This window comes from Neovison vison, chromosome 3 (assembly GCF_020171115.1).
Source record: "Neovison vison isolate M4711 chromosome 3, ASM_NN_V1, whole genome shotgun sequence".
NCBI lineage: Eukaryota > Metazoa > Chordata > Mammalia > Carnivora > Mustelidae > Neogale > Neogale vison.
This window is the reverse complement of record NC_058093.1, coordinates 143,111,292-143,131,468: the sequence shown is the minus strand read 5'-3', so window position 1 is coordinate 143,131,468 and position 20,177 is coordinate 143,111,292. Positions and strand designations below refer to the sequence as shown.

The 20,177-nt window shown below is 41.5% G+C and overlaps 1 protein-coding gene and 1 long non-coding RNA gene across 10 annotated transcripts in view; one reads left to right on the top strand and one right to left on the bottom strand.

The window, feature by feature from the left end:
• TCF4 (transcription factor 4) overlaps nt 1-20,177 on the bottom strand; it is a 351,089-nt gene that overhangs the window by 232,491 nt on the left and 98,421 nt on the right. The gene's annotated exons all lie outside the window — the stretch shown is intronic.
• On the top strand, nt 14,070-19,225 carry LOC122902863. Its single transcript, XR_006383883.1, has 3 exons — nt 14,070-14,156; nt 14,358-14,465; nt 19,019-19,225. It is a non-coding gene; the product is annotated as an uncharacterized LOC122902863 (long non-coding RNA).

Here is a 20,177-nt window from a genome sequence, read left to right as displayed (position 1 = left end):
TATTGAGATCTTTCGTACAAAATAAGTTTAAAACAACACTAATACACCTTAAATCTATATCTGAAAAGGTAAGTTAAGGCAAATATTCATGCCAACATTAGCAGCATCTGTGCTCATAATGCTCGTGGATACTTCTTGTTCTCTAGCCAAGGCTTATTACACCAGGCAACAGGCATACAACAAAATACACAAGACAAAAAGCAGATTCAGTAATCTATTTCCAGCAGTACACTACAAGGATATTACAATGTGGGTTTTTTGTTTTGTTTTGTTTTGTTTTACATTTTAAGTAAAGACAACACTGTCTCAGTATTTTAATCATTGTAACAGAACTGACCACTCGGCTATAATCCCTCATCTGGGCATCGAGATGTGAATATTAAAGTTGTTAAAGCAATGTTTTATCTTGATAAGTGATAGCAAAGAGACCTATATGAGCTACCAGGAAGTGGAAATTCTTCCAAACTCTGGACCAGCAAAGTTCTAACACCGACCATGCCAGGGGCTGGGGCTTCAAGTGGCAAAGTGCTCAGGCTGGAGACTATTACGGTGAAGTTATCGTATCCGTTGCTTAAAATGTGTGTTTTAATGTGTTCTAAAGATCAGTCTCTCTATATTTAGAAATGGCTTTGAGATTGTTGATGAAAGGTCCTTGATAAGTATAAAAAGTTCCACTGTTCCATTATTTTGATCGTGGTTGATAACAGACGGCCATCACAAACGTCTGACAGGACTGGAGGAAGAGGTGTGAAACTTCGGTTTAGGAAACATAATCCCATTTATTGTGTTGCCTAACATTTCAGACACTGTTTATTCTCCTAATGCACCACTGTCATTCCTTTTATTACTGCTATTTTATTATCAGAAGAAATAATCATAGTATAACTAATTGATTGATTTTTGGGTACAGTGAAATACACAGCATTTTAGAATCTCTTAAGAGATGGGACAGCAGGGACGCCTGGGTGGCTCAGTTGGTTAAGCAGCTGCCTTCGGCTCAGCGTCCTGGGATCGAGTCCCACATCGGGCTCCTTGCTCAGCAGGGAGCCTGCTTCTCCCTCTGCCTCTGCCTGCCTCTCTGTCTGCCTGTGCTCGCTCTCCCTCTCTCTCTGACAAATAAATAAATAAAATCTTAAAAAAAAAAAAAAGAGATGGGACAGCAACAACAAAAGACAGTTGTTATTACTAAACTTGAATTCTTTCCCTTTTTTTAAAAACAAGTATTTCTGTTCCTTTTGTGGGTGCTTCAGAAGATAATGCAACTGCAAACAAAAGTCTCCCGCGGATGGCTACAATCAGTGACTTGAGCTTTCAGGGATGTCAAGAAAGCTCTGGGTCCTGCATCCAGTCTGGAGACAGGTGCAAGGCTTTCCCCAAATCTGCGGTTTAGTAACCCCATCTCCTGGCCTCCGGGTATGCCGAACTGAAATACTCGCAGAAGTGACTCGGAACGCTCTAGATTGGGGAGTCTGGCAAACCTACACGGTTCTCTTCATCCTTAACCAAAAACCAAATATTTTCAGCAACAAAATGTATAAACGACAAAAATCTCTCAACCACTGCGGATTTTCAAAAATCTGGCATGTCTTGACTTTCTTCTCACCTGAAACAGCCAGCCTGGATTAATTTGAGAGTTTTTTTCCTCTTGCATTTGGCCAAAACGAAATGAAGGAACAGAGTTGAATCCCTCTGTTCCATAAGATTTCACATTGTTGGGACCCCTTTTATTTTTCCAATTTTTAAAGAAATTTTTAAACACAAAAAAAAACAGGCAGAAACAAGGAGGAAATAGGAGTTGTTCTCACATGGGGGTGATTTGGGGCCCCAGAAAGCAGTTGGCAATGTTGGGAGACGTTTTTGGTTGTTACAACATGGGGGGGCAGGAAGGGGGACAGCGCCACTGGCATCTAGTGGGAGGGGTGAGGGGATACTGCTAAATATTCTACAAATGTTACAAAGTCCCTTCCCCCCATCAAAAATGCTCTGTCCCCAAGTGTCAGTTGTGTCCAGATTGAGAAGCCCAGTGCAGAGGGAAAATCACATTAAAGAGCAAAAAGGAAGAGGCGAGTTGGAGAAAAGATGTACTAGAATTTAATTTATAGCTTAGTATGGACTCCTACTAAATACATAGTGACTTATGCCTTTTAACCCAGACTTGAGCTGGACTGTTTCAGGAGACCTTCATAAACATCTTCTGTCCACAGAATACAGGGAAAATGATGGTCAACCAAGCAGCCTGCTAATTAGCAGCCAGATAAAACACATCAAAACTTGAGTATTCCCAACTGGGCAATTTCAAAAGCGAGCAATCCACTAATTAAAAATGCTGGAAGTCTAGCTTTTTCCAAACAGGTTAAATACTGGCTGGGTTCCTTCACAAATAGATTCCCAACCAATCAGATCTGACTGCTCTTTTCCCATCCTTTCTCATTTCCATCTTTCTCATTTCCTGACCTCACGCTGCTCTACGTTCCTTTCTGCTTCCTCCCTTTTACGGATCTCTTTTTAACAGGCTCTTCCATCCCCTGGTCTCCTGCTATATCTACCAGATAAGGACCAGTCTCTAGCTCTCCCAAACTTAATAGGACAATTGTATGATTTGTGATTATACTTTTTTCTTTGAAAAAAAAAAAAATCTGTATAGCTGGGTGCTCATTTATCTAAGAGCAAGAAGCCACAGAGGGAGAGCGCAGAGATTTGTAACTCATAATGAATGTAAACATGTTGCTTTTAAGTCATTTGTTTCCATCTGCCCTCCCACTGAGCTTCATCAGGTCTGCCAGTTAGTTAGCGAGCATTTTCTCAACAACTATTCCCGACTGTCCATCTCAGAGGGCATCTGAGGACCCCCCTACATGGGGATCGCCTGTATATTCATTTCAAAATCAGCATCTTGGGGTCCACTGCAGACCAACTGAGTCTGGACGGCTCTTGAAAACCATGCTTTAAACAAGGTCCCCAAGTCTCCTGCCTGTGCCCAATGGTTTGAGAACCACCATCCTGCCCTACCAGGAACAAAAGACAGATCCATGCCCCCATGACACTAATACATGCCTCTCTCGCTCCAGATCTTCAAATTCCCACCAAGGTTGCCAGTTTCAGTAGCATTCAGTACATATTCCTATCACATCTGTATCCAGATACATCTGCATCTTGCCCAGACTCACTTTTTAGTAAACCTGCATGTGGCCTACCCTTGGCCATTCCTTCCTCCCTGCTGATGGACACAGACGTTGCGCACATTTCTATACCTCCATGGCTTTGTACCTGCTAGTCCCTCTGCCCAAACTGTTCCATCTATCAAAAAATAACAGCAGCTAATGTTTAGCGAGCTTAAGTATGTGTCTGATACTGTACTAAGAATAAGTACATCAATGCACTAACAGTACCCCCATTTCACATATGAGAACGTTGAGGCTTCGATAGAACAGGTAAGTCTCTCAAGCAACCAGCAAACACAGGTGCTGACAACCGCAAAGCCAGGAGTGCTCTTTTCTGACACTGTCAATGCTTCCCTGGAAAGAACTTCATTTCTTTCTATAACCATCTTGAATGTTACCTCTCAAATGTCTTCCCAGGCAGAGTGAACGTGTTTAGGAGTTTATGCCCATCCTTGGGTCTACAAAAGGTTATAAAATTATACACAACATGAATATACAAAAGTAAATATTTGAAGAAATTGAGATACTGGAAAATAAAAATAGGGGGACAGTAAAGCCAGAGGTATGATGAGCTTATCCAAATGTACACTGTGATAGACAGGATACTTGTTAGAAAGGGGTCAAAATTCTACAAGGTACTACTGAATGGGCAAAACAAAGAGTGAAATAAGATTCACAGTGAGTATGAAATAAAAGCACACAAATAGTTCAGGAAATCCATGAGGGCAACATAGTAACAAATGAAAAACTGCCTGGGGTAGAAGCTGTCTGGACATTTAGTTCCTGCCTCTCCCTTGTCCTACTGTCACTCTCTATCCAAGATGGGAATAAACAGCAGAAACACAATAATCTGGGCAGCAGAAAGGAAAGGATAAAAGCAAGTGGATGAGAGAACTTATTCTTCCAAAGGACTAAAATGGGTTCCATTGTTTCAACTTTTCTAATTTATTTTACCCCACCTTAATGAGGGCAGACTTAGTAACTTCCATGAATGGGATTGACAGCTGCTTTAGGAGGTAACCTGACAATCCACAAACTTTCATTCTAATAGAATAATTCTGCACAAGCCCCTCTAAAATACATGTATTTCTGATCCAAAACACAGAAGCAAAGTTTGGGCCAAACTAGGACCAAACACCATTTTGAGAAAAGACACACAGAGGTAATTTTTAATTTCTATGGTTTCCCATCGATACTCATTAAATTTACGATTTGATTACTCAAATGTCTACTTTGCTTATACACAACTATCAGACAAATGGACAGACGTCAGAAAACACAGCCCAGGGCATTGGGATGGAGACTCGGATTTCACCAGCCGTTCTTCATTAACCAGATCTTTGGTCTGAGCTAGTCACTGGCGTCTCCAAACTCACTTTCGTCAACTATAAAATAAGTGGGGGTTTTTTTTTAAAGATTTTATTTATTTATTTTATAGAGAGAGATCACAAGTAGACAGAGAGGCAGGCAGAGAGAGAGAGAGAGAGAGAAGCAGGATCCCTGCTGAACAAAGAGCCCGATGCGGGGCTCGATCCCAGGACCCTGAGATCATGACCTGAGCCGAAGGCAGTGGCTTAACCCACTGAGCCACCCAGGCGCCCCAAAACAACTGGGTTTGAGCTGTACCCTTGGAAATAGGGAAGTCTAGTATATTTGGACAACTCTCCCACAAAAACAAAAATAAAAACAGACAAACCAAAAAAACAACCAAAAAATGATGGGTAGATTTTTAAAGATCTTCTTTAAAATACTAATAAGCTGAGAGGATAATAAGGAATTATCAAGCCAAAATCAAACTGAAGGAAGAGAAGACATTTTTACCCTACGGACATCTGCCAACCTAGAAAATTTAATGGCCTCTTAGGTTAAGGAAAACAGAAGTGAAAACCGAGGAACCATCCAAAGTACGTGTCCAACAGAAGGTAACAGGGATAACAGGACTTCCAACCTCAGCGGGTTATTGTTAAAGAAGTTAGTTAATATTTGTTAAACACTTAGGGGAATATCTGGTCCATAGCAAATTCTCAGTTACCAACACCTGCCCATGAGAGCATAACTTATTAGTACCCAAAATCTAAGACAAGCAAACCACATAAATCTGTAAAATTGTGACTTATTCAAAGAAATCTGAGTCTCACATTTTTATGACTCATAGTTCTGCTCAACAGTCAGAGACTTTGAAATATTCTTCTGGATTTTAGAAATAGCCAATAAATTTACAGTAAACAAATCCCACCTTTTCCATGAACCTCTACAACAAAATCACAGAGAGAATCCAGTACATATATTAAATTTCTTTAGTGATTTGATTTACTTTCAGAATATCCCCTTTACCTGTCACCATCGCAAGCAACATACGTTTGTGTTCTGTATAAAGGATATGCTCTCAAAAGTTATACATGCTGACCTGAGGCCCAAGCTAAGAACACAGACTAAATGTTATATAGGTTTAACCTTGATTTGAAATAAACAGTGTTATGTTAACTGAATTTAAATAAATAAATATATGAAATTTACAAAAAAAGAACTAAGTGTGAGTTAACCTAACTCTACTGATTTGGGATGGTTAGAGTTGTGTATTGGTCCTTCCCATACTTAGCCAAGTACCCAAGGCCCTAGAGTTTCATGAAGTCAGAAAACTGAAAACAGGAAAAGTGTTTTATCTGAGCTGCTTTAAAAGTCTACAAATTCCTGCTCTTGTAGAAATAGACTGATTTCCTGATGAAAACTCTACACACTCGGAATGCATTGGGAGATCAAGGCTAAGTTCTTCCTGGAAAGATAATCCCCCTGAAACATGTTGAGGTCTACACTGTCTCAAATCCTTTGCTCTGCAACAACAGATACCATTAAATATCCTCCACACCATCATGGAGACTCACAGACTGGGTACATCTGTGGCTCCTACTAATTTCCTCGTCCAGGAAGAACCCTTGGCTGAGCCCTCCACACAAACTGAGATGGCATATGCTCTCCGTCAGTGCCAGATGAATTTAGAGTTCAAAATATTTCATCAGCAAAGAGCGTGTGAAGGATGTGCACATTTTCATTAGCACTCAGTATAATAAGAACTCTAAGTAGAGTAATTTGAAGTCAAATTTGAGTACCAGTACAGATGAAGGAAGAGGTGAAAAGCTTCAAGTACTGACGGACAGTGTCCATACAACATGATTGCATCTTTCTTTTTCCGTAAGAAACAAGATATGCTTCATAATGAGTAATCTGAGCACCGACAAGAAACTTCCAGCACTCTCCAAATCTGACTGAGCAAAAGATAAGGGCAGTGGTGAGGAGTCTCACACAAATTTGAAGATACTTCAGGAACAAGGAACAGAGAAGGGGGAGTTCCCTTTCCAGACCATTGCCATCAGTGCTGGCTTTCTGAGCGCTAATGGATTTCCTTACCAAATAAATCTGAAAACCCAAAAAGTCTAGTACAAGATGATCTTGTAGTTCTCTATATAAATATATATTTGTATGTGTGTGCATAAGAAGGTAAAATGCATAAAGAAAGGTAAAATGTGGATATACTGGGTGAAAAGTATAGTAGGAAAATTTGTTCAGAGAAGAATCATTCCAGTATTTTAGGCTTTATTAACCTCCAACTTAAACTTCTACTATTAATATGTCCCGTAGTACACTCTTTAGAGAACATTATTTTCCTCAAGTTCAAAACAAACGTTTTCAAAAATGAAAACGAAATAATCTCAGATATTTAAAATATGGAGTTAATGGCATTTTGCGGTGCTATAAAAGGGGAAACACAGTTTCAGATAACAAGAAAGTCAGATCATATGAAAGTAACAAAATAAAATGCATAACTATTGCATTATAAATGTGCTGCTGTTTGTTATTCTGAACCTCAGAAATGTTCTTGAGAACTCAAGCTGAGTAAATGGTTATAGTATGAAATTGACAAAAAAGTAACCTTGAAATCTTTAGATCAATCCATATCATTTGGAACTATCAAAGATCATCTAATTTGGGTAATATTCTAACTTGAGTACTCTTAATGTGAAACACTATTATTTAGCAACCTTCCTTTTCAAATGTTTGAAACTAACCAGAGCCTTCCTCTTAAAGAGAAGTTAATCCTTCCAAGATCTCATCATTCTCTTTTTTTTTTTTTTTAAAGATTTATTTATTTTTAGGGAGAGAAAAAACAAGTGCACAGGGGTGAGTGGAAGAAGGAGAGAAAGTCTTAAGCAGACTCCATGGGACCCTGTGATCGTGACCTGAGCCAAAACCAAAAGTCAGATGCTTAACCAACTGGGCCACCCAGGCACCCCCAAGATATTATTCTTAGCGAGAGCCATGAACAACTTAAGGCAAGAATACAATATGAATTGTATTTGCCTTCTTTGACTTTTTGAAATCTAACCAATCTTAAAAGCACTTAATAAAAATCAATCTTACTAAAATAATATTCTTAACTGATTTCCAACCCGGTGAGAATAACAATCAGAAATAAGCAGCCATATCTAAAGACTTCAAAAATAATCCAACATACCACCTAACTCCAGTGTTACAGAGATCAGCCTCAACAGATCTAAATGATCTAAAAGTGAACATATTTGGGGAAGTTTTTAACTAGGTGCTTGATGACTTTAAAGATGTACTTACAAATACACATCACAAAGTGTGAGAAATAAAAGGCACATACTTTAGAAGATAATAAACAACACAAATAAGTGTCAAAATATGCTTCATTTCCTAATAGAACAGATGATATAATTCTTACGTACATGTAATTATGCATGCATTTTTCAAATCATACATGTAATTACTATGTGGTGAAGTCCATAATATTGTGATGATTTAAGATATACAAATTTATTTTTTTAAATGCCTACTTGATAAATGATTCACTAAATGTATTTCAATGCAGGGGGGAAAAGCCAAGATAAAACATGTAACAATGTTATCCTTTCTTCTTTTTCCCCCCCAATACCTCTTTTCTCCCTAGGGTGCCATTCGTGTGGCTCTGGGAAAGGGCTGCTGGCTTAATTGAAATATTTGTAGGCTGTCATTGCTCGGCATCGCCGCAATGGTCCACTTCTCCCAAAGGACATCCATTCCTTGCGCTTCTTCCTTCTTCCATTTCCTTTCATACTGGAACCAAGTCCACTGCCCCTGTCGCTTCCAGTCTTACCTCATTCCACTTCCTATTTACAGATGTTGCGTTGATACTCGTGAAGCCAAATAGCTTTAAATATTCACAGATCTTCCCTAAAATTCAGTTTTCTAGCACAGTCGCTCTTGCTTACAATAATCACTCCCGTAAACTGATTTTCATTTCATCCTTTCAACCTCCAGTCTTCTACCTGTGCTTAACACCGCAGCCTCTGACCCGGCTGGGACAAGCAATCCATCTTACATGTTATCTTCAGGGGTCATGCCTTAGTTTTAGGCCAATTTTCTTTGCATTTAGACTCAAATGTGCAAACCACACTATATTACTCTGCAAAACATCAATGAGAAGGCTTAATTAAGTAACACTGACAGATAAATCCATTTCTTTCGTGGTAATCAAATCAAAGCAGGTTGACATAACACAGGAACTTAATACAGTTATTCCCTTGTAATTGGAAAAAGGCCCTTTACTTCTCATTAAAGCAATCTTCTGGGTATTGGCATAATAAGAAGGCTCAGAGCTTTAATACTGCCCTATAAAAGTCTCAAGATACAGACCCCTTAAGCAAACAAGCCAGATTATCTAATTCCTTGATCACAGCAGAACATGTAGTTCCTACTGTTTTAAACTACTAATTCTTTATCTCTGTTGCAATTAAAAAGAGGTAAATCAGTATCAAACACATACAATGGAAATTCGTAAAAATACATAAACTGTTTACAGTTTTATAAATCTATCTCCACATGTATTTGAAGGGAAGCAGTCCATTAAAAATGAATTTGAAATACTTTGCAAATGTGAAATTATAATAGCTTGGATCAGGGGGAAAATCTTTTTATTTTACTTAATGGGCTCAACAGGATACATTTTGCCTAAATTTACAGTCTGATATTCAAGCATGCAGTACAACTTTGATAATGGGAATTGTGAGGCAATGGGATTTGAAGAAGGACATTCCATTTTTGTGGCATTTAAAGAACAGTAAGTCACCTGGTCAACTGAAGACTGCACTGACCAGTCTGAAAGCCACAGAGAACTCAACATTACACCATGTTCACATCCCCAAACTACACAAAATCAATTTCCACCCTTTCACTCCAATTCTGAGGGAGCTTCTGCTACTTACGGACTGGTACCTGATCACTCTCAACGTGATTCTGGCAACTCTTTCTAAAAGGATAACATATAATGGCGAGTTATAATTCCCAAATGTGGCTGACCACCAAAATCTTCCAGGAACTCCAAACAAACAAACAAACAAAAACAAAAAACAATAAACAAAGATATCCTGGCCCAATTTGGCCCCCTAGTCAAGGAAAAAAAACAAGGGTTGAGGTCAAGGCAAAACACATTTTCAAATTTTTCCTATACCAAACTACTTTTTTATTTTAAAATGGTTTTCACTGGGGCATCTGGGTGGCTCAGTAGGTTAAGTATCTGCCTTCGGCTCAGTTCAGGATCCCAGGGTCCTAGGATCAAGTCCCGCCTGGGGCTCCGTGCTGGGTGGGAAACCTGCTTCTCCCTCTCCTACACCCCCTCTTGTGTTCCTTCTTTCACTCTGTCTCTCTCTGTCAAATAATAAATTTTAAAAAGTAACAATAAAATAAAATGGTTTTCATTCCAATGCACTTAAATGCACTTAAAACTATGTCATTTGCTATCACCCAGGTCCTTTTACCACATTAGTACTTCCATGTGCATTTCCTAAGATCAAAAGTAGTAACAGTTATCAAAACCAGGGAACTGACAATTGATAAGAGAGAGAGAAACTACGGTACTTTCTACTCCACATTCCATGTTCCCATTTGTCACCTCTTCCCTGTTTTGTGGTGGCCACAATGTCGCCACCACCCAAGATGACCTGCGAGTCATTCCATAAATGACAACTGATCTTGAGTAAATGAAACACACTTAACCAAGAACAAAAAACAACCAACACACAAAATCCAGGATTAGCCGCTGCATTTAACCATCAGCTAGCCCTCTTTCATCACTTTGAATCTGAAACGGTTCCTCCATCTTTCTTTGTGTGACTTTTGCATTTTTGAAGGGTACTTGAGTGTGTGCTTGAGTATCAGTCAGACTGTAAATGTCTCTCAGTTTGGGTTCATCTGATGCTTACTCATGATTCACGGTGAACAGACTAGTACAAACGTGGCCTTGTGTCTTTCCAGGGATATCACGTGCAGAGTCACGCGATGACAGCCTTGTCTGTCCCCCGGTTTGTTCTGCTCACTTCCTCACCTAGTCAAGGTGTTGCGGGAATTCATCACTGTACAATTACCACTCTTCCCTGTGCAATGAATACATAATCCATAGGGAAATACTTTAAGACCATTACAACCAATTTTTAATTATGCACTTATTGAAAAAATTAAAATATGAAAGTGTATAAAATAAGAAATGAAAACTCCCTCAGTCCACACACTCCCCGTCTTTGTGTTAGTGATAACCCAAAACGGGTTCCTAGGCAGCCTATGAATCCTCTGGTCTGTGATTGACGGATTTTTAAAATTACAGAAATTAAGAGTAATAAATGTAAAACTTGACTAAAATGTCTGTTTTATCTGCATGAATGGTTAAGAAATATTCCAAAAATGTTTATTTAGGTTCTAGCGACATCTCAGTGGGTATAATTATTAGTGGTAGCCTTGTGACCAAGGTGGCAGACTAGAAAAAATGAAGACAGACAACTAGTTTTGAAGGAATTCAGCCAAAATGAAGCCAAGATTGAGCACCCTACCTTTGAACCAATGTCATGCATAAAACCAAGTTAAATCATTCATTCTGGAGTGGATGCTGTCCCGAACAGCTACTTGGTTCACTGCCTCTTTCCAGCACGTTACATAAACCACTACGTAGAAAGGAAACCCACCATAGCGGGGGCACTTCCCAATTAAAATAGAATGGATAGACAAGTACAGTTAGGACAGACAAAAAAAAAATCTAGAGTGGTTTTCACAGCTTGGAACAAAAGAAAGAAAGAAAGAAAGAAAGAAAGAAAGAAAGAAAGAAAGAAAGAAAGAAAGAAAAAAATGGGAAACAGATCTAAAAGTTTTAAAAGTGGGAAGTAAACTGACACTTTAAAAAGCACATATTCTCACATTTAGAATCAGGTATACAAATGAACAAAAAGTGAAGAGAAAAGCTTGAGGACAGAAAAGATTGTAAGAGGAACTTGGCCATCTGACAGAACATATGCATATCATACAATATTGAGGGATTTCACTTACTGTTATCAAAACCAGGTGAAAATACCCTCTTTAACCTTGGGGCAAAAAGCTCATGCCATTTTATAAACTGAACAGTGCTGGTGGATTTCAACTCCGACTTATAAATGCTTAGAAAATTGTCCTCACAATTCCTCCTCAGTCCAACACCGGGCAGACACAGGCAAAGGCGTTTCTTTTCGGGCTTCTAAACTCTGTGTGTGTGTGTGTGTGTGTGTGTGTGTAAAATCAGCATAGACACACAAATACAAAAATCAGCATAGACACACAAATACAACACACACAAACTTGCTAATAGTTTCTTGATGTAACGATCATGTTTAAAACGGTTCCCAGATGTTGCAACTTGCTCAAAGGACATCACCTTGTTTTTGACCAGAGTAGAAAAGTCTGCCTGGTGACTTACGGGTTTTACTTTCAGCTCCCCATAATGTGACCATGCTTTTGTGTCCTGCTTCCGGCTTTCCAAAGTGTTTTTTTATATTCATGTCATTTTTAAATGATTTATCTAGAACCACAGAAAATATGAAATTGGGGTCCAAAGGAGTGGCACACTTGAGCAGGAGCACAGCAACACTATCTTTCAGAAGCAGAAAAACAAAAATCAAAAGAGAAAGATTGGCCTATAGAACAGAGGCCTGACCAGCAGGTAAACAGAACCCTTGCTGAATAGGGAGGCTGGATAGTATGACAGACACTGAGTTTTCGTATCCCGGAATGCGCACTATTCGATCACGTCGGCAGTGAAGTCTCCCTCAGAACCGCCCAGCGTCCCACACAAGACCATTTCACCAACACAACACAAATTCGGCACCGGACTGAGAAAGACCAGGGCTGTGACGGCAGTTCTGCAATGACAAAGAATGGACTCGAGCTTTCCCCAAAGACGCTGCTCCTCTTACTTTCACTTTCAAGTGCTTTAAGACACTCTCCTAACAGAAGCCGTCAAGTTCATCTGCACGAATTTTCTCGTCCAGCTTTGGGAGGCAGTAATGGAAATGCATTCGAAAGCATCAGCGCGTCTTTTTCTCAAGCTTAATGGCATCAAGTAAATAAGAAAGCAATAAATATTGCTTTCTTTTAGTAGGTCTGCAAGTTGGATGCCGCCTGCCTTCTGCCCGTAGGATAGCCAAGGAGCACCGGTCAGAAATCGATGAGCTGCTATGGTGTCCTGGTCTTAGAAATTCTCTAAGTGGAAGGGTGAAAAGCTGTAACTCTTCCTCAGGAATGGAAGAAATGTCCTTAGTTTGAAAGGAGATAGAAATAAAGGCCTGAAGGGAGACAATAACCAGGCATCTCGAAAGAAACAAGAAGCAGGGAAGGGGTCCAGGGAAGCCAGAGCTGTCAGTAGAAAATAATGATTGATCTGATGAGATTAGCAGAAAGTTTGATTAGCAAAGATGCCTTCCTAACATAGCAAAGATTGCGATGCTACTTTAAGATTTTGTTGTAGGAAGAAAACAGTGCCTGCCAAATGTGGTCTGTAACAGCCCAGGCTAGCCATGAGTGATACAGTGGGAAAATAGCCACTAAGCCAGATTTTATTTGATTTGTACTGATGATTTTTATTAGAATACATGGATCATTGCTTCAACCTTTCCATGTAAAACCAAATCAAATTCAAAAACTCACACATCAGTCACCTAACCTTATGTCATTCCTTCTGCTTTACTAAAGTTGAGCCACATTTCGGCTGATCTGTCCTCGATAAATCGTTCAGCTACTCAAAAACTCCTGGGCCAAATTCTGGGAGGCAAGTGGTACACAAAAGAACCCGCAAAATCTGCAGTTACAAACGAGAGAGCCAAAGAAAGGAACACTGCAAGCCTCATAAAGGCAGAATGAAATCAAAGCAATATATAGACAATGCAAAAGAGGTTAAAAAGGATCCTCCTCACTGTATCAACCGTACTGCCATTTATCTTTAAAAGGCGCACCCACCCCTCAGCGCCGCTTCCCGCTTTAATTCAAGGCAGCCTGTATAGGACCCTGCCAAGCAGTGGCTCTGGGACCAGAGGGAAGTCCACCATGGTGCCGTCTAAGGAGGTCTGCTCGGTTTTACAAATGAAGAATAATCATCGGTTCTACAAACAAAAAACATTGCAATCCTTAAAGCCAAAAAAAAAAAGTAAATATTAAGTATTCGGTTTGTGGAAAAGCCTCCACGTTATTTACACAAGCCACTTCATGAAAAGGAATGAAATCTAATTCCATGAAGCATGGGGACGGGTTTTCAAAGAAAAAGTGCCCACATCCTATTTCCCACTGCTCTTTTGCTTTTGTTCCTCTGTGCTTTAGCATCTTTCCTTTCTTCCTCAGGAACACCGCAGGTTCCAGCTTCCACCGGGGAGCAGTGGCTCTTGTTCGGATGTCCACTTCTAGTGAACACACCCGTTTGTCTTCAGGACTCCTCCCTTCCGTGTCCCGCGTGAGTCCTGAGATGCACCTTATATCTTCTCTTCTGGGAAAGTAAACAACTCTCTCAGCTAAAGGCCATCCGCACCCTCCACCCCAAGGTCTTCCGGAGACTGAGCCTGTACCACTGGGTAGTGCCCGCCGACAATCCAATGCCTCTGAAAACTGGTGGACACCGAACCTTCAGGTCCCTTGGCAGACCCCGCTGGGGCCAAGGTGAGGCTTACTTCCATCAGCCCCCACTGCCTCCTCCCCTGATCACACAGGAAGTCGAGCTCTCCCATCCTCCTCTGCAGTCCTGTGGGACATGTGACAAAGGCTGGGCCAATGGGACGGGAGCGGAAGTAATGTTTGCCTTGGCCAGGTCTGGCCCCTAAAACCATCACTCCATGCGCTTTCTCTTTCCTCTTTGTTCAGCAGGATACAAAGAAGCTGGTGGATCCCTGAGGCCCCAGGGGATGGCAGAACGGAGGAATGAAAGAACCCAGACCCAAGGACAGACTACAGGCAGCCCAGTCTACCCAGGTGGGTCTGCGACACCAGCGGGAGATAACCCTTTGGCATGTTAAGCAACTCAAGTTTGGGGGTTGTTTGTTCCAGCAATTAGCATACCCTGACTAATGCATCCTCTGAAACAGACTTCCGAGAATTCTGGCGCTATGATTCTATCTTCCAAGCAAAGCAAACACACGCAGTTAGAGCTGGCACTAGTCAGAATTGTGAAGCAGGGGAAACTGGCCTTTGAACTATCCTTCTCTCCCTTTCAGACTTGTTTTCCCCTCTTAGCATTTCCTCCCTCTGAGCACCAAATGTTCTCAGGCTGCTCAGTCTTGTCTGTCTCAAGAAAATAAATCCAATACATTCATTAGCCATTCTCTCTGTCTCTCTCTCTGTCTCTCTCTCTCTCTCTCTCTTTTTTTTCCCAACCACTATCTTTCAGCCATAAGTGTTGAGCTGTTTGATACTTGTGTGATTTGGGAGCAATTCTTTAACTTCTCAGATTCTGGGTATCCTCATCTGTAAAATGGGAGTGAATGCCTCCATCCTCCAGGACTGTTGTGATGATCAGAGATAATTTAGGAAAAATGTCCCCATAGAATCTGGAACAGAACAGGCTCTCAAAAAGGGAGTGGGCAGACAACTCCTGTTTTTATTCAGATTACTATTAGTATCATAGTATGATATTTGACACCAAAGGGATACAGAAATCAATCTAAAATAGCGCTTTCTCCCTGAAATATATAGTCTAGACTGGAAGGAAAAAATCATACATAAATAAAAAAGCAGCATTTGATAACCAAGAATAATGAATGTTGTGGAATTTTAGAGAAAAGAGGGATACCAGCTAGAATCTTCTCTTGCCAGATCGCAGTGGTTTAGGGTGTGGAAAAGAGGAAGAACGCAGGGGCAGCCTGGCCAGCGGTGCCCACACCACATGCTCATCTTCCCAACTCCTTGGTCAACCCTGCCATACCGGGGACTCAGAACCTGCACTAGGGAGGTCATTTACACCATGGAAATCGGCAAACATGACAAATCAGGGCTTTTTTTTTTTTTCTTTAAAGAGCAGATTATTAAACATTTCTCAGCACACCAAAGAAAATAGTCATTCACTGTGAGCGATTTTTACTCAAACTACCTTGCTGAATTCCTACATTTCCTATCCAGGTACATCGCTTGATCCTCATTTGACAGATGAAAAACCAGGCCTCACAATGTGAAGTGCCTGGCAAAGAATCCTGTTGCCTGCACGCCCCAGACGAAAACCTAGGCAGCTGGCAAAAGTGAAGGGCGTCCTTTTCTCAGCCTATCAAACATATATTCCCATGAACACAGAAAGCTATTCCTTAAAAAACATCAGAATTCAGGCAGACTACTCCCCCTCCCCTTTTTTCATTGTTTCTCATTTGCTCCCCCTTGGAGCAAATTTTCTTAAGATTACAATCCACATTTTCCACCATCCTATCATCACACACCCAAGTCAATCTTTTGTACGGATGCCCTTTTAAGGGTGACCTATTGCTCTGTCCTGAGTAATAGCCTTGTGCCTACTGGTTAGTAGAAGTCACGAGTGATCTTACATTCAGTGCTTTCCCCTACATCTGTCCCCACCGAGGTAGTCTGTTCTGTCCCAGGCTGAGCTGTGGGCAGCGGCATGAGTTAGTCCAGGTTGAGGAGGAACTGGGATACCTCTTGAATTGGGAAAAGGCTGCTGACATTCATTCAATAACGACTGCTCTCAACAGCTGCTGGTCAGGTGTGGGCATGAGTCTGGAGTGTAAGAAAAGCCAGGAAACATCAACAGGTTTCAGGTGCTGCCTGAGATCCCAGAAGACACCTGTACTAAGGGTGACTTTAAATGGCCATGGGTGCTGGCCATCTTGATAATCCATTATCACGCCTTTTCTGCCTGACCGGAGTTGGGCCATCTTACAAGATCCAAAGCCTTCCAAGGACAGAAAAACAAATGTGCAAAGGCACTGAGGCACAAGGGAATATCCCCCACGCAGGGGATGGCAAGGCACACGATGAGCAGGGAAAATAAAGGTGTTCCAGGGGCAGTGGTCACCAATGAAGAAATGTGGAAGACAGGGCCAGAGGAAGACAAAGTACTGGGAAGTTTACTGTTCATTCTAGAGACTTTAGGCAGGCACCAGAGTATAAAAGCATCTCCAGTTCATGTTTACATTTTGGAAATGGTAGCCATGGGGACAATGGTTGTTAAGGTGAGAACCTGGAGATAAAGAGGCTCATTAGGAGACAAGAAACTACTGTTACAGCAAAGATAACAGACAATTCAGGATCACACTGGGGAAAGAGAATAGACAGAGGTTGACAGCTAACTTGGGAAAGCAGGGCAAGTAGTCGGGGATTATACTCGGGTTTTTGTCTGATGGATATTTGTGCTGGTTTAGAGGTAGGATGGTAAAAAAGCATATATTTTAGACATTCTGTGTTCCGAGGGTCCACTGGTCACCCAAGTAGAAGTTGCAGCAAAGTAACTGACGATGTCGGACTGGAGCTCAGAATGGAGACCTAGATGAAGGTAAATTTCAGGCACAGTCTAATTAAAAGTCCTTTTATAAAAAGAATTTACCAGCCCAGGTAAGCGGAAAGTCTGGAGACAAGGCAGATTTAGCAAGGGCACACCCAGTGGAGCCACCGTTATTTATAAAACCAGAGCTTCCTCCCACACTTCTACTCTGCTACCTTCGAACCTTTCTCCAAAGCTGAAATCCGTCATGATCAGAGCATTTCTGAGTCTCCATGCTTCTTTCTTCCCCCACTTACAGGGGGAGTGCTTGGTTTACATAAGAACAACATTCTTCCTCACTTTGCCTTGACTGGAACCATCACGGCACCAATCCCTAAAGCCACAAGATACCCATCCAGATTTTCGAAGACCAGAAGGACCCAAGTTAAAAACCACAACAAAGGAGTTAGGGTTACCCGAGCCAGTACAGTCCGATCACAGACGGACCTGAAAACGTCGTGATCCCACACAAACTACAAGGACACCACACACTGAGGAGGAGGTGGAGTATATGGTCGTGAGGCAAGCACAACCGGAGATAGAGCCCCAGGTGCCACTGGGGGGTTGGTATGTAGTGTGTGGTGTACAGGCAAAGAGATCTTTGTAAACGGGCATGCAGGTCTTATCCTGCCGCTCCCTCCTTGAACACGTCAACATCTTCCGCCTGGTGTCAGGATAAAAGTTCTTAATTACGGACATCAAGGCCATTTCGTCATGCACTCACAGACCGTTGCCTTCTCCTCCAGTTCCCCACCCCAGGCCCTAACCATGCTCAGGGACACCCCTGGCCCTCCTGCTGCAGAACTTGAACGTGTGTTTCTTCTAACAGAAGCTCCAACCCACTCCCATCCCTTCGCTCCCCTGCTTGGCCTGTGTCACTCCCGCATCCACTCTCGGCTTTACCATCATTTCCTAGAAGGAAGCGTTCCTTGTCTTCTAAATCAGGTGTCCTCTCTTCCTTCACTAGCCTTGTCACAGACGGGATTTTCCATTTTTATGATTCTCAAGTGATTCCTTTTTTCCCCCGCTGAACAATACACTGCATGAAGACAAGAACTGTGTCTTGTTTGCCTGCCGGTCAGCAAGGAGAAAGCGCACGGTATAATCTCATTTAACTGGGGGGCTGGGCCTTCCGCTCTTCAGATGTGCGCACAGGAAAATATCAGAAACACTAACAGAATTCCTCGGGTCGTGAAACATAACCTGCAGCGCTCCTATGACCTTGAGAAGGGTGACGTCATAGGATAGAAATCCAGAATCTCATTCTACCATTAAGTAAGGAAATTCAGGGGCGCCTGGGTGGCTCGGTAGGTTAAGCCTCTGCCTTCAGCCCAAGTCATGATCTCAGGGTCCTGGGATCCAGCCACATATAGGCTCTCTGCTCAGCAGGGAGCCTGCTTCTCCCTCTCTCTCTCTGCCTGCTGCTCTGCCTCCTTGTGATCTCTCCCCCTCTGTCAAATAAATAAATAAAAATCTTGAAAAGAAAAGAAAAGAAAAGAAATTCAGCCACAAGTGCGCCACAAAGATTAGCTTAGCACCTTTTCCTCCACAATTTGATAAACAGTTCGTGTCACAAATATGTACGTATGGTTTAAGAGTCAGCAAGAAACAAGCCGATCAGTACTCTTGAAACACTTCGCAGTCACACCAAGAGACACGAGCAGGAATCTCAGGCTCAACGATTGCTACAGTAAAGACGCAGTGAAACAGTCAGACTTCACGCATGTCTTATCCCCTGTTAGAAATAATCTCTTATATGGTCACTGTAAAGGGAAATACTTTCCTCTTTATGCTCACTTTGATACGCACCCTAGTGAGCGGATACCGATGACACAGTCATCGGCCTCAGGACAGAGGAGGGAACAACAGCTCACCTCCGCCGCAGCACGGAGATGTGCCGACAGCAAGACCGAAAGGGGGCTTGGCGCTCCGTGTCTGTTTCCTTGACGGCCATTACCCCTCAGCATCTCTTGAAAACCGCTTTCCACTGAAACCTCCCCATTGATGAACAAGGCCTTCATTAATATTTAACGTTCTGCCTCAGGTATAACCATCAGAACACCACGATCAAAACAATAAACAACACCCACAGCAGTGTACGGCTTTGGACTTCTCGAAGCACTTGCACGCACAACATCCCCTCACAACTGTGTCCTGGAGAGAAATCGGGGGGTTCGTTCCAGTCCTCCAGTCACTGGCAGAGCCCGCAGGAGAGCTCGGCATCTCTCCCCCTGACCTCTTTCCAAACGGACTCTCGCCCATTTTCTTGTGTCACGAGAGAAAGGTGACCCCTTCAGAAGCTGGAACCCCAGATTTGACTCAAAGATGCTCTCTGTAGGAAAAGTTATCTTTCGTCTCACAAATCATTCATTAAGAATCCAATTTCCTAATTATCAAGACTTCCTCTGGGTTAAATATACCCCAGAGGAAAATTCTATTATTTAAATTAATAGTGACTCTGAGAAGCATTTTAACTCCTTTTCATGCAATTTTCCCCCATTTACTTAACACAGAAACATAGAGATACCATTAAAATTGAGAGTACCTAGAGAGGGGGTGAACATATGTATTACTTTGTAAGCTATATTGAAAATTCTCAAACATAAGAATACATAACCAAGTCAATTAACAATCAATCCACCAATGGAGAAAAGTATTATTGTAAGTGGTGGACAGGCAAACTCTACAGATGAGTTAGGCAAACTCAACACATCAGCACAAGCAGCTAGAAACTCACCTTTCTCTGTATTGTGCATAACACTAGGGTCCAGAAGTAAACTGAGGGAAAGTAGTGGAAACCAGTTCCCACGTGGATAGAAAATCTGTTATAAGAGTTCACTTACAAAGATTTACACACATGAGTGTCTCCTGAGTGTTATAGTACAGAAAATAAGATAGATTTAGCTTTATAAAAGTTATAAAAATACATAAATAAAAATATATAAAATATATAAAAATACACACATCATTCTATTTTATTCTAAACATTAGTTTATCAAAAGATGCAATGACACTATTAGTTCTATCCACACAATATCCATTCCTCTCTTCCTCCTTCATAACAGGCCCATGGGGGTTTTTGTTGCTGTTTTGTTCCTTTGTTTTCACTAGCCATCCTTCCTCCAAGTGGATCAGGGGAAGGTGATCTCATCTCCGGTTCCAAACGTAGATCCTGAGTACTGGGACTAGTTTAAATCACAGGG